General features: G+C 38.1%; 1 protein-coding gene across 7 annotated transcripts in view; it reads right to left on the reverse strand.

The window, feature by feature from the left end:
* LOC150107050 (tRNA-splicing endonuclease subunit Sen34-like) overlaps positions 1-14,518 on the reverse strand; it is a 225,015-nt gene that overhangs the window by 87,832 nt on the left and 122,665 nt on the right. The window contains exon 7 of one of the 7 annotated variants that reach the window (XM_090393417.1): positions 9,585-9,712. The exons of the other annotated variants lie outside the window; for them this stretch is intronic. The gene's annotated coding sequence lies outside the window, so the exon portion shown is untranslated. Of the gene's footprint in view, positions 1-9,584; positions 9,713-14,518 lie in introns of those variants that run through there. 7 annotated transcript variants of the gene reach the window in all.

The raw sequence follows: 14,518 nt of genomic DNA on the forward strand, positions 1-14,518 counted from the left end.
CATTTGAAACAAGCAAATGTTGTTTTCAGATCGCATATTTCCAGTTTTGTTTCTATTGAAATCAATTGAATTTTCTGCTGCTTTTAGCACTTTCACAAACCCTTTATCTCCATTTATTTTTCCATATTTAGGGTAATAAAATAGGATGGTATATTTATATGTGCCATTCTGCTGAAATACATGTACATTATTAATGTGTGAAATATGTTCAGCAAAAAAAGAATATTCAATGTGGCACAGGAAGTGCAAGCAGTTACCAGGCTAAACATTTCAATTATACACCATAAAATATGTGAAATGTTCATAAGTGCAGGATTCTGCATGGAGAGGATCAAGATGGCAGCTCGCATGTTAGTTTCATGTATTATTGATGGTGAATTGCGAATTTCATAACGTTTTTTAGCAATTTATGCTTTCGTGTTGAGTATTATGTTCGTATGTATTGATCAAGCATTTTGATTACGAAAAGTTTTTGTAAGTTGCAAGTGAGTAAATACTTTAATTTCAATTTTTAGTTCCATCGGAAACCATCTTCTAAGCCTAATCACAGGGCATACTAAACTATATATCATGCTGCTGGAAAACACCAGACTGTGTCTACAGGATTTGCTATGGCAAAACCTCTGAACGAGACCATTTTCAAGGAAGTTTATAATGAATTTCTCAGATTAGGAAAACTTCTGAGTGATAGTCGGGAAAAGAAAAGATGGACATAACTAAGGTCCACCATGAAAAACTCACAGATACAGTTTATCTCAGCCAAGAACACGGATGATGCTATAAAAAAAGTTAAGCTTTCTGACTCATTCCCACCCTCTGTAGTCACAGAAGATAACTCGGACGATACAAGTGAGGAGCTCGTTACTCAGTTGCAGTCTCCCCCAGACTTTGAAGACATACATGTGTGCAAAACCATTGACACAGAACCTCCCAATAGATTTTGGTATGGAAGAGGATACTACCAGTTCCAATCCCTCGACCACCATGAAAGAGAGGGTTCCACCGATAGTCCTCCGGGAAAAGAAAAGATGGACATAACTAAGGTCCACCATGATAAACTCACAGATACAGTTCATCTCAGCCAAGAACACGGATGATGATATAAAAATTCAGCCAGCTACTGTATCAGACTACAGGAAACTAACCAAAGTGTAAGACTAGCAATATTCAATACCACACTTTTTCTCTTAGTTCGGAGAAAAATCTGAAGGTAGTACTGCGGGGTGTCGCAGAGGATATAACTACAGGTGAAACTGAAGCTGACCTCCACCACCAGGACCTGCCACCTATTGAGAAATCACGGAATGACTAGAGCGGACAAATCCCCTATGTCACTGGTCGTAGTGGAAATCTACAAGGCCTATAAGAACATCTATGATTTAACATCAGTCTGTGGACTCCGGATCACCCCAGAGCCACTCCATAAAAGGGCATCTACTGGTCAATGCCAAATGCCTGAAATGTTCTAAGAACCACCCCACTAACACCTGCACAAAGCCGAAAACCACCTCTGCTAAATGTGCCAATTATGGTGGCCCTCATCCAGCTAACTATAAGGGATATACTCAGCACTCAAAAAACAGAGGGATGGAGCCAGCTAAACTGCCCTCTTCCTCTAGTAAAAGAACACCTGAGGGCCCCCACTCCACAACCTGAGATTCAGCAGCAACAGTCAGTGACCTTCAAAGACAGTGGAAGCCAAAGGCAAACAAGAAGTTATGCTGATGTGGCCCACATAAACAACTCATCATCAGAACATAATCAGACAACAGCACCTACTAATCTGACAGCTGTTATTACGGCCTCCCTAGCTAACATGCTGCAAGATTTCAGCCTGTCTAACCCTTCACCAACTTCCACTAAAAGATTCCTATGTGAAACACAGGCCATCCTCACAGCAATCATTAATGAATAAAAAAAACTCATTCCAGTCTCCCTTCAGATCATTGCATGGAATGCAAACGCCTAAGGAACAAAATTCTGGAGCTACAAGATTTCACCTACAGATATTATACTGATCAGTGAAACACGTCTTAGACCCTCAGACAGCCCCAAAATACGGAGTTATCTCATGTACAGAAATGATAGATCAAATTACAGAGGTGGTGGCAATGCAATCTTCATTAAAAATTATATATTATGCACCACTGTGAACAACCCACTAACCTTGAAATTACAGGCGTGGAAGTTTTCACCAGCTCTGTCGGAAGATTGAAAATCTACTCAGCTTACAATCCACCCTTAAAAACTCTATGCACACTGATCTAAATGCCATTTTAGGAGTTAGAGTACCCACCATTAGTGCTGGGGATTTAAACTCCAAACACCCATCTTGGCATTGTAGAACCACCAACAAGAATGGCTGCATCCTTTCCAACTACATAGGATCAAACCATGCTGTTGTGGCTGGACCTACCGAGCCAACTCATCTTAGTACGTCTGGCACTGCTGACATCCTGGATATAGCTATCCTGCAAGACATTAAACTACAGTACAGCCTTAAATCACTAAACGAGCTGTCATCGGATCACAACCCAATTCTACTACAATTGGGAGAACAAGAATACCTGTCTCCTGCCTCTCACTCATTCATATCGTGGGACAGATTGTCTAAAGCACTTAAGGATCAAATTGGACCTGTCCCTCACATATGCTCAGAAGAAGATGTTTAATGCAGTTACTAGTCTCACTCAACAAATTAAGTCCGCTACAAAACTGTTCCCAAGCCTGGTCGTTTGCCCGAGGACATTGTGGACATGATCAGAGAGAACAGAGCTAGGAAGAGATTTCATAACACTCGCGCACCTCAGGACAAAAGAGTCCTTAATAGATTGAACAGGACAGTGAGAGATGTACTTAAAACTCATAGAAACCAAGTTTGGGATGAAAAGTTTGCCTCTATCTCTACTGAGAAGCATCAGAAATAAAAACAGATCCCTCTCCCTCCCATAATCTCTAACCAGAGCCTAGTTCACACAGATGCAGACAAGGTAGAAGCCATAGTAAAGAATTTAGAGCAGTGCAAACCTTCACAGAACAACTTAGATTTCAATCACTTATATAAAACTCCCAGATACCAATGTGGACCGTATTACACCCACATCACCTCCTGAAATATATGATATTATTAAAAAACTAAAGAACAATAAAGCTCCTGGACTAGACAGTATCTCAAATAGGGTGATCAAACTACTGCCCTGTAAAGCTGTAGTGCACTTGACTATAATCATTAATGCCATCTTAAGGTTTCACTATTTTCCTTCCATTTGGGAACAGGCAGACGTAATCCCAATTCATAAACCAGGCAAGGACCTGCACCTCCCCCACAATTATCGTCCAATCAGTCTCATCTCCAATATGAGTAAGGTTGCGGAGAAGGTCATCCTCTCTCAACTTCAAGCCTCTGTAAACGAATTAGACATCATTCCTAAAAAGCAGTTTGGCTTTTGGCAATACCATAGTACCACCATACAAATCCATCGAATTGTGGAATACATCACCATCGTCTTGGGGAAAGATGATTATCGTGTCCAGGTGTGGAGGACTCCTGGTCAAGGACACAATCCCGACCTCGCTATTGAGGGCTGCACTGCAGGCATTATGGTCTGGGGAGCCATAGCCTATGATAGCTGATCACCCCTCGTAGTGGTACGTGCCGCATTGACGGGGCAGCGGTATGTGGACGACATCCTATGGCCCACATTCTCCCATTCCTGGCCAGGATACCAGCAGGATGCCTGTCTGCACATGGCATGTATAGAGACTTCCATGGCCTGCCTGCTCCCCGGACTTGTCCCCTATCGAGCATGTTTGGGAGCAGCTGAAATGCCGGCTCCCGCCGTGCCGCAATATCCGGGATTTGGAGCACAGCATACAACACGTGTGGGCCAGTCTGCTGCAGGACAATTCGCCACCATACTGGACGGTATTGCAGCATGTAACGCCACACGAGGCGGTGCAACGTGCTATTAATGATGACTGAATTGCGTACCACAGATACCTTTGTAATTGTCCTTCAGCTCTGTTTTTGCCATCATGTGCATCACTCACTGTATCATTACACCGATAAAATTTCAGTTGAATCCTATGCTTCCTTCTTGGTGCGTTAATTTCTTTGTCCATGTGTGTATATACAGTCATATCCTGACTTACGCGAATCCGGAGTTATGTGGTTTCTTATATGTACATATTCCCTTCACGCCTCACCACTAGTCATATCTTTTGCAGCAGCGGCAGCATTCGCCAGTGTCGCACATGCTGTGAACAAGCACTGACGTGTTTCACGTGGTCTCCATTCGTACACGATTTTTATAGTCTACAAACCTTACTATTGTTTAATGTTATGTTCTTGATAAAAATTTTATCACATAAAAAATTTCATCCAAAAGAAGCAAGTCCGATTCTTCTACAGCTAAGAAGAAAAGAAAAACATTGACTTTGGAAACAAAACTCAACATTATTAAGGATTTTGAAGGCATGAAAATTTGTGAGCTAGCAAAGAAGTTTGATCTACAGGAATCCACAATAAGAACAATCATAAAAGAAAGGTTTACAGATTTTGGAGGACACATAGATTCTAACGAGGAACGAATTGTAGCCACAAAGCAAGGAATAAAAAAATCATTGGCATGCTATGAAGAAATTTTGGTGACAAGAAAAAGACATTATGCCCTCAGATGAATCTATTAGATTTTATGAAACCATGGACATCGAAATAACTTTCTTTTTTTTATGCATGAAAAACTACAATTATGATTATATTTCTTAAAAAATATAGGTGTTTTTGTAAACCTTTGGTCCCAATTAACTAATATTTTGTATGTTTATATATATAAATTACACGCAAAATTATATACCCCGAGTTACGCAAATTCGACTTATGCGCTTTTTGTTGGTCCCACCTACCGCATAACTTCAGGGTATGACTGTATATACCCAAAGCTGATAAAATCAATGTTACTGATCGTGATAAAAAAAAGTGAGTAATCTCCTTAAGGACTTATCTTACCAAATCTCAAAAGAAAAAGAATATATAAAAACTTAAGTTCTTTTCATGTCAACCCAATCCAGGATATATGAGATTCATAAAGATAACTCCTTTCGTCCAATAGTTGAACAGCATAGACAGCCCATCTATAAACTAGCCAAACATTTATACAAATCACTTCACCTTGTCACAGGCAACTCTCTCTCTTTCATAAACTATTCATTGCACCAAAACTTTAATACCAAATTTAATCTTGAACAGATTCAGACATCATAGTGAGCCTTGACATTACTTCTCCATTCACCAACGTATCTTTTGCAAAGATCCTTGATCTTAAGTCACATTTCCTCTCTGATGTCATCAACAACAACCACTGCAGTACAATGCCTGCAGGTGTCTGATGCCATCTTGATATGATTCTTCCATTGCATTCTATTTTGTGCAAAATGACTCAGTTTGTGTATAGAGTTTCTGCACCATTTGAATGTCATCGCCCCATTCTCTGTTTGGTCTTCTTTTTTATTCTTTCCTTCAATCATCCCAAACAGCAGCATTTTCATTTTCCTCTCATCATTCATTCTACATATATGGTCAAAGAGACATAGTTTCCTTTTGATTATTTTCTGGATCAGGTTTTCTTTTGGTTGTATTCATCTGTAGATTTCCTCATTGTTCACTTTCTGGATCCGGCTTTTATTCTCAAGCTCTTTCTATAGCACTTCCTCTCCGATGCTAATATCCCCCCTTCCAGATTCTCTCAGGAGTACCCAGGCCTCACATCCATAAAGCATGTTGCTGAAGATAAACGTTTCTACAATACACAGTTTAGTGTGTATCTTTAAGCTTGGCTCTTTCATATTTTGTCCATGGCTTTTAAGATAGCTGTTGGTCTGGCTATTATAATTTTTACCTCTTTTCTTAGGGCCTATGTCATGTGCCATCCAAGATATGTAAAGTGTTCCACATTTTCCAGTTGAAATCCTTCTATGGTAAACTTTGTTCAGTAACTCCTGTTGTCCAAATATCATTGTTGAAAAAGATATGAACTAAATGTCAATTTTAGTCCATATCTTTTTCCTTCTGCATATAGTGTTTCCAGTGTCCATTTCCAGCATTCCTGCGTCTTCTTCAATCAGGACAATGTCATCTGTTAAGTAGAGGTAGTTTATTCTCATGCCATTTATTGAAATGCCTCCACCTTCTTTAATCTTATCTAGTGTTCTTCCTAGATATGTGATGAAGATGATTGGTTATATTGGGTTCCCTTGTCTTGTACCTTGACTAGTAGCAATCTAGTCACACTTGCTATCCTGACTGTTGCTTGTGCTTGGCTGTTTATATTTTTCAACAGGTAGATCAATTTAATGTCACATCATAGGATTCCAAGATTGCCCATGTTATGTTTTGGTCATCCATGAAAGAACAGTATATCATTTTGTTCTTTCTTCAAGCTTTCTCTGCTATTAGTGCGAGTATTTGTTGCACTGTACTTCGATCTTTTCAAAATCCGGCTTGCTCATCAGGAAGATGTGCCTCCATATGACCTTTCAGGCATTCTGTTAGTATTTTCATCAGCACTTTGCCAAGATGACTCATTAATGCTATAGTTCTGTAATTGTTGTATTCTAAAGCACTGCCATTCTTATGAAGAACAACCAAGACCACCGATTTTTTCCATTCTTCAGGGACATACCCTGATCTCCATATTTCATTATATAACTTATGCATTTCTTTTACAACTGATTCTTGCCTATTATGTTATCTCCAGGACTCTTGTTGTTCTTGAGATGTTTTATAGGCTTATTCATGTCATTTTCAAAGATCTCTGCTGGTGGAGAGATTGCTTTTAGTTCTTTGATTACTTCTGTTGCAGTATTATTTAGTTGATTTTTATATAGTTCACTGCAATATCTTGTCCATGTGTATGATTTCGGTCTTGTACATCAATACTTTACTATCTTCATCTTTGACTGCTACTGATCTTGTTTGCCACTTCCTATAAGTTTGTAGATCTCTCTAGTTTTGTGTTCTTCATAGTACTATTCATTGTCTTTGCACTGGTCCTCCAACCATTTGGCTTTATCAGATCTTGCTGCTTTCCGTACTTCATTGCATTTTTGATGGTATAACTCATCTGCTGCCTTTGAATTATCTCTTTTAAGTTTTAGTTCTTTTTTCTCTTTCAGGAATTATTTCCTCTACTGCTTCTTTTTAGCACTGTAGTCAGTCTTTCTGCTCTTGTATTTATATTTTGTTTCCAATATATTCTGATATGCTGTTCTTAACCTGTCTTCATTTAGTTTAGAGATGTCTAGCTTTTTGGAACTTTCCTTTGTACTTCTGTTTAAGTTTTAGTCTTATACTCGCAATCACTAAGCTGTGGTTCGAATCAATATCAGCTCCTTGGAATGATCTGCGCTGTTGAACTGAGGTTCTCCATTTCTGGTCTATTAATATCAGGTCGATCATATTCCTGTTTGATTCTCTGATCTAAATGAATAGAAATATAGGATCTGATAATATTGGGATGTTGACAGGTAACAGGCTAATCTGGAGGAAAATTGTTGATAGGAAGTTAATAATGGTGTAACTTTTCATGTAGTACTATTCTAAGATCCTGTACCCCCCCCCCCCCCCAGAGTATATGTCAGAAATTTCATCATATAATTGAATTGTTGAAATTCACCATTTATTCCCAAAAAAACTTCACTGTAGAAAAAAGAAAACAATCGCTTCTTGTTTCTAGATGCACTAGGCAACAAGACTTCCTAATGGCTCATTTACAGAAAACCAACGCATGCACCCCATCCCTCCTACAATCAACACACAGGATCACAGCAAAACTTATCCAATATTATATTAAGGGCACATTAGAAGATATAGCTAAAGTTCTCTCCAAATATGATCTCTATGCTGTTAAATCACTTATGCAGCTAGCTACCTTCATCTGCCTTCCTAAAGATCAACTTCATCCTGGAGTGTATAAAGTTGTTTGTGCCTGCAGGTTATCCTTCTTTGGAGAAACTGGTAGATCAGTCTCTCCAAAGAAGGATACTTTGGAGACAGAAATTGTATTTTAAACTTGTTTCATTTTCAGGATACTTCTTCACATAGAATTAAATAGAAGAAGATATCAGTTTTACACAGAAGTCATTATAGATTCAAAACACCTATTTTTAGAATCAGCATTTGCTATGAAGCACAACCTCAACACGTATGGGTGAATTAATTTGCCAGAGGTCTGGGAGACAATCAGTATGAGACCAGATATCCTGAGTTCTTCAAATTAACTTTCAGTTAACAGCCCATATGGACAGCTTGGTAGGTTATTAGTCCTGTGTCAGTTACAATCTGAATTGTTCAAATTTAGGTTAAATAGCCATAAAAATAATTGTTTCCAGTGTTTTAGTGTTGTGCTTGTCATAATTGTAATTTGTGTTCTGATTATGCTGGTAAAAAAAAAAAAAAAACAGCAAAATATTATAAAGTTCAATGAATTATATTTTCATCTCATGGTGGTGTTTATACTGTGAAGCACCGATATGAATAATCAACAACACCTAAGCCTTTCAATATGTATACAATCCTGTCATAGTAGCCTGAACAACCTTTGAGGATAAGTATCAGATATTTGATAGTGATGTTCTTTTTGTTGGTTTCTCTTAATTTATTTATAATTGACATCTCACCAATTCTGTTATCTCTTTCCATATTTAATTTGCCATCCTCACTAAAAATATGCAATTACAATACCAGTAAACTGAGTTACCAGTATATGGTGCAAAAATCTTTAAAATTTAATAGTAAATTTTGTGTTTTTTTTTTTACTGATCTCTCAGTAAATCCAAAACAATTTTAATGAATATTCTAATAATTTATTTTTGACTAATTTTATAAAATATAGTTCCTTGTTTAATAAACTGTTTAAACCATAAGGAGTCTCTTGGCTGTGTAGCAACATGCTTATGTTTGCAACTGACTGCTTGCATTATTACCTGAATATTTTATGATAAAGGTGACTTTGTAATAAAAACAACTTAGAAAATTAACACATTCATGCCAGACTGTCTTGCACAAGTTAGGCAATAAAATGCTTCCATATGACTTATCCCTTTGGTATATGTGTGTAGAGGCTTAAGTGCTGTGAGGACATCATGTTGGAGGCTTAATGGATTTTTTACAACACTCAAAAAGAATTAAAATAGACTTTAATACTTCCTATATTTCGTTCTAGTCACTAGGACATCTACGGGGATTACAAATACAATTAATGTAACATATACACAAATAACAAACAATACTAAGCCCAACCACGTGAGTGACACTAAAGTCCTATCTAGGTAGAGCTCCCTCTAAGGGCAGTAGTAGGTGGCCTGGAATGTAAGGTGGGAACTCTGGTGATGAGTGTTTCCCAAATCTTCGGAAGCTTAATGCAACTGTATTTATTGAGATTTAGTTGGTTTTTGAGAGCTGCTGCTGCTTCTAAGAAAAGTCTCTCTTTCTTGAATTTGCTGTGGTGGAGCATGGTGGTTTTCTTCCATGATACCCTGTGGGTGGTGTCCAAAACATGGTCAGCCAAGCCTGAATGGCCATAGTTGTGTTTGAAGATGTAAGACTTGTGTTCCTCTAGATGGATGGATGCTGATCTGCCTGTCTGTCCAAAGTACGCCAGCTTACAGGAACATGGTACTTTGTAAACTCCAGATGACCGCAGATATGAAAGTCCTGAGAAAGATTATAGGCATGAACAGATGGCATCAATGGCAATATCACATTAAAAACAAGGATATTAGAAAAGAACTTGACATTGTCAGCATTCAGGAATGTGTTAGCAGAGCTAATCTCAGGTGGTATGGCCACTTAAACAGAATAGGCGAGGAAAGATTAGCAAAACAAGTGTTCACTGCCAGGTTCGCAGGAAAAAGACCCAGAGGAAGACCAAGATATAGGTGGATTGATACTGTACAAAGTGCATTAGAAGATAGAAATATAAGATCTGATAATGATAATACTGGCGTCTTGACAAGTAATAGACTGATTTGGAGGAAAATTGTAGATAGGAAGTCAGTAATTATGTAAATTTTTCATGTAGTACTATCATATCCTGTACACATCAGGAATTTGCTGTTGATGATAGCAATAGGTTTATAAACAATGGCTATAGCAAAAATACCATCAAAGAATTCTTCAAAAAATAATTCTCATTTTATGTAGAATTTTGAGTGTCCATAAAATTACACCTTAAAATACAGATGATATGGGGCTGGGAGGTGGCTGAAAAGTTCTGATAAACACCGTGAACAAAAATGACTGGTTTGTGCACCAAGGGAAAGACTTTTTTTTATTCGCTCAGAGAACTGCAATTGATGCAAGCAGCTTTATAACAAATGTATAACATTTAACAGGGAAAATGTAGAATAATGTGTAAGTTACATGGTTCCTCAATTTCTTCATGATGATTATCACAACTTCTCTGTACACCCTTGTATATTACAGTAAAACCATACCTATTCCATACATTAAAGGACTATCAAAAAAAATAAATACAATTCTACACCATTACAACCTTAATGCTACTTTTATCATCAAATTCCTGACATTTATCCTCAAGGGGTGTACACGATATGATAGTACTACATGAAAAACTTACATTACTACCTACAATTTTCTGCCAAATCAATCTGTTACCTGTCAAAGCTACAACATTGTCAGATCTTATATTTATATATCTATCTTCTAAGGCACTTTTTACCGTATCAATCCACCTATAGCTTGGTCTTCCTCTGGGTCTTTTTCTGGCCAACCTAGCAGAGAACACTGGTTTAGCTAATCTTTCCTTGCCATTCTGTTTAAGTGACTATACCACCTGAGATTAGCTCTGCTAATGCATTCCTGGATGCTAACAATGTCAAGTTCTTTCATAATATCCTCATTTTAATATGATATTGCCATTAATGCCATCTGTTCATGACCCTAATCTTTCTCAGGACTCGCATATCTGCGGTCTCTAGTCTTTGGTCAAGTGTTTTTCTTCTGACCCAGCTCTCAGATCCATAAGTTAAAACTGGTTTGAACACTGTCTTGTATACAGCTAATTTAGTGTTTTGACTAATTTCTCTCATATTCCATATAAATTTATTCAGTTGACTTCCTGCCATACCAGCTTTGTTGATTCTGTTGTCTATTTCCATATTTAATTTACCATCTCAACTAAAAACCGTGCCTAAGTAGGTGAAATATTTTACTTGTTCTATAGGTTCTCCATTCACAACACAGTTGACATTTTCAATGCTTCTGCCTATTTTCATTATATTTGTCTTGTTATTGCTGACCTTCATACCATAACTATCACAACAGTTATTCAATTTAGTCGGGGAATCTTGCAGACTTGTAGCGGATTTATTTAGAAGTATAACATCCGCATAAAGCAAGGAGCTGACATTAATATCTCCAATTTTGATATCAGGTTTAATACTACTTTCCTTCATAATGTAATCCATATAGGTAATGAATAACAGAGGTGATAATGTACATCCTTGTCTGACACCAGATTTAACATTAAACCATTTCCTTATACTTCCTTAAATACTAACTGCTGACTTACAACTCAAATAAAGACTAAGTATTGCTTGATATAATGATCCACTTACATCATACAACTGTAGCATTTTGAATAAATTCTCTCTTGGCACCTTCTCATATACTTTTTTCAGATGTACAAAACTTAAATACAGATCTTTGTTATATGACTTTTCAACTATTTGTCATAAAGTGAATATCTGACCCAGACAGCCTCTATTTGGCCTGAATCCAGCTTGTTCCTCACTAGTTTCTCTTCCACAATCCTTCTCAACCGTTTCTCAAGTATACTGGAATAAATCTTACCAGGAACACTCAATAGAGAAATACCTCTGTAATTCTCACAATCAGTTTTATTTCCCTTTATATATATGTGAGAGCTCTACTCCAATTATCTGAAATTCATCCTTCTGTCCAGTCCCTTTGAACTATGCAGTGTAGCCACTGTAAAACTTTTATACCTCCATACTTGAGCATTTCTGGTCTAATATCATCTACTCTGGCTACCTTTCCACATTTCAGACTTTTGATGGATTTTTCTACTTATTCTTCCTTTCTAATATTATATTATTATTATTCAGGCCTCTATGGAGTCAAAAGACTCATTGCGGGAGGTCCTTCTTTGGAAACAAAATCTATCAAGACTCATCGTGGGAGGTTCCTCCTAGGAAACAGTCTATCATACTATTTAAACTCATCGACTGTTCTTGCTCTCACCACACTATCAGGCAATGTATTCCACGGTTCAACCACCCTCCATGCAAAGAAACCACGCCTCACCCTCTCGCTCACAGCTTCCTTTCGTAACTTTCAGGGATGGTCCCTTGTCATCACTCTTTCCTGCTGTTCGACCAAGCGAAAGAACTCCCCAGTGTGAACAACCCTGTAACTACCTCTCAACAGTTTAAAAGTCTCAATCATATCACCTCTCCTATCTACCAAACTCTGCAGTACACATTTCCTCAACCAATCCTCATAACTAACATTGTACAGTCCTGAAACCATATTTGTTATCCGCCACTGTAACCTTTCCACAGTTAATTTATCCCCTTCAAATCCTGTGGAGCAAATCTGAGAACAACAGTCTAAGCGTTGTCTGATCAGGGTCTTATAAAATGGAATGATAACTCTTTTATCTCTGCAGGTCAGCATCCTTCTCAGTATTGCAGCAATCCTCTGTGTTACCTTCACCACATTTGCAATATAATATGTCCCCTGAATTTCAGGTTTCTATCAGTCATCAACCCCAGATCTGTTTTCCCTACTTCCTTCAGTACAATTCCTCCAGAGTATGAAGTGTCCCAAACCTCAAGACTACATTTTGCTGCATTAAACTGAAATCCACATTCATTTGCCCATCTGTCTAGCTTACTCAAATCCTCTTGCAGGGCTACCACATTTGCATTATTATTAATAACCCTTCCCAGCTTCACATATGCAAACAACTGAATATCCCCCTGCAATCCACTGACAATGTCATTGATATAAAGGTTAAACAATATAGGTCCCAGTACTGAGCTACATGGGACCCTATTTGTAACCTTCTGCCTCCTTGAAACTGCCCCACCATATACAACTCTCTGATATCTATTGGACAGCCAATCCTGAATCCAGTTGACCAACATGCCATCCAAACCCATGTGCTGCAACTTAAATATCAGCTTATCATTTGGCACTGTCAAATACCTTCGCTAAATCCAATAAAATGGCAGTGTATGCCTTTCCCTCATCTACTGCTCTTGTAACTTTATTATAAATAAAAGGCTAGCATATTAAGAGCACCCCTGAACAAATCCATGTTGACTCTCACAGATGACATTACCCTTATCTGCCCAATGCTGTATACAGTCCCTCACTAATTTCTCCAAGATCTCAACTACTGATGACACACAAACTGTCTGACTATCTGGCCTATAATTAAACATTTCCAGTCTGCTATTGCCCTTATGCAATGGCACTATCTTACCTTCCTTCCATTCCCTGGGCACCTTTCCCGTAGCCAGATTTTCATTGAAAAGCCAGATCAAAGGAGCTGTCGGTTCTTTAGCACATTTTCTCAAAACTCGTGGTGAAATACCATCCACTGCACAGCTTTACTAACATCCAGAGTATTCGGTATTTGGAACACACTCTCCTCCTGCACCTCTAAATCTCGAACCTGCTCTATCCCTCTAGTATTAAAATTTACTCCTCCAGGATGAAATACTCCAATAAAATGTTCATTGAACAATTCCACTATATCCTCTGCATCAGTCACTATATTCCCATTTTTATCCCACAATGTCATTCTTCCACAATAATTTCTCCCCCTATTGGCCACATACCTAAGAAAATTCACTAAGATTTTCTTTGGATATTAGGGCCAGTTTCTTCTCATATTCCAGTTTCACCTTCCTTGCCATACTAGTCACTCTCCTGGCCTGTGTCTTATATTCTTCATGCATCTGCTCCTCACCTGTCTCCTTATATCTCTTCCATAGCCTCTTTTTCGCATGCAGTTCCTGTTTAATATTGTTTGTCATCCACTTTACACCAAATTGTGTCCTCTTCTTCACTTGTGGAATACAGGTTACTATTGCTGCTAACAAATATTCCTTCACAATTTCCCAAGCACTAATAATATCCCGGCCTTCCAATTCCTCCCTCCATGAAACTTTCCCAAGTTGACGTCTGAGACTATTATAATCACCTGCCTTATAATTCCACATACGTTCCAGTCTCTTTGATACTCCTGCATGTCTATTCATCTTCCAAGTCAAAACCACATGGTCGCTCTCTCCAACTGGTGGGAGAGATGTCATCTCAGTTATTATCTGCTCTTCTGATGCTATGACCAAATCCAAAAACACTTGAACCTCTTGTTCACTCTATTACATGTTGCCTAAGATATTTGTCCCTGAAGAATTCTAGAAATTCCATTCCCTTATTGCTATATGCATCTTCCTCTCCCCA

The sequence above is a fragment of the Typopeltis vanoorti genome, chromosome 5 (assembly GCF_054136105.1).
Source record: "Typopeltis vanoorti isolate ZY-2024b chromosome 5, IOZ_Tvanoo_1.0, whole genome shotgun sequence".
Taxonomy (NCBI): Eukaryota; Metazoa; Arthropoda; class Arachnida; order Uropygi; family Thelyphonidae; genus Typopeltis; species Typopeltis vanoorti.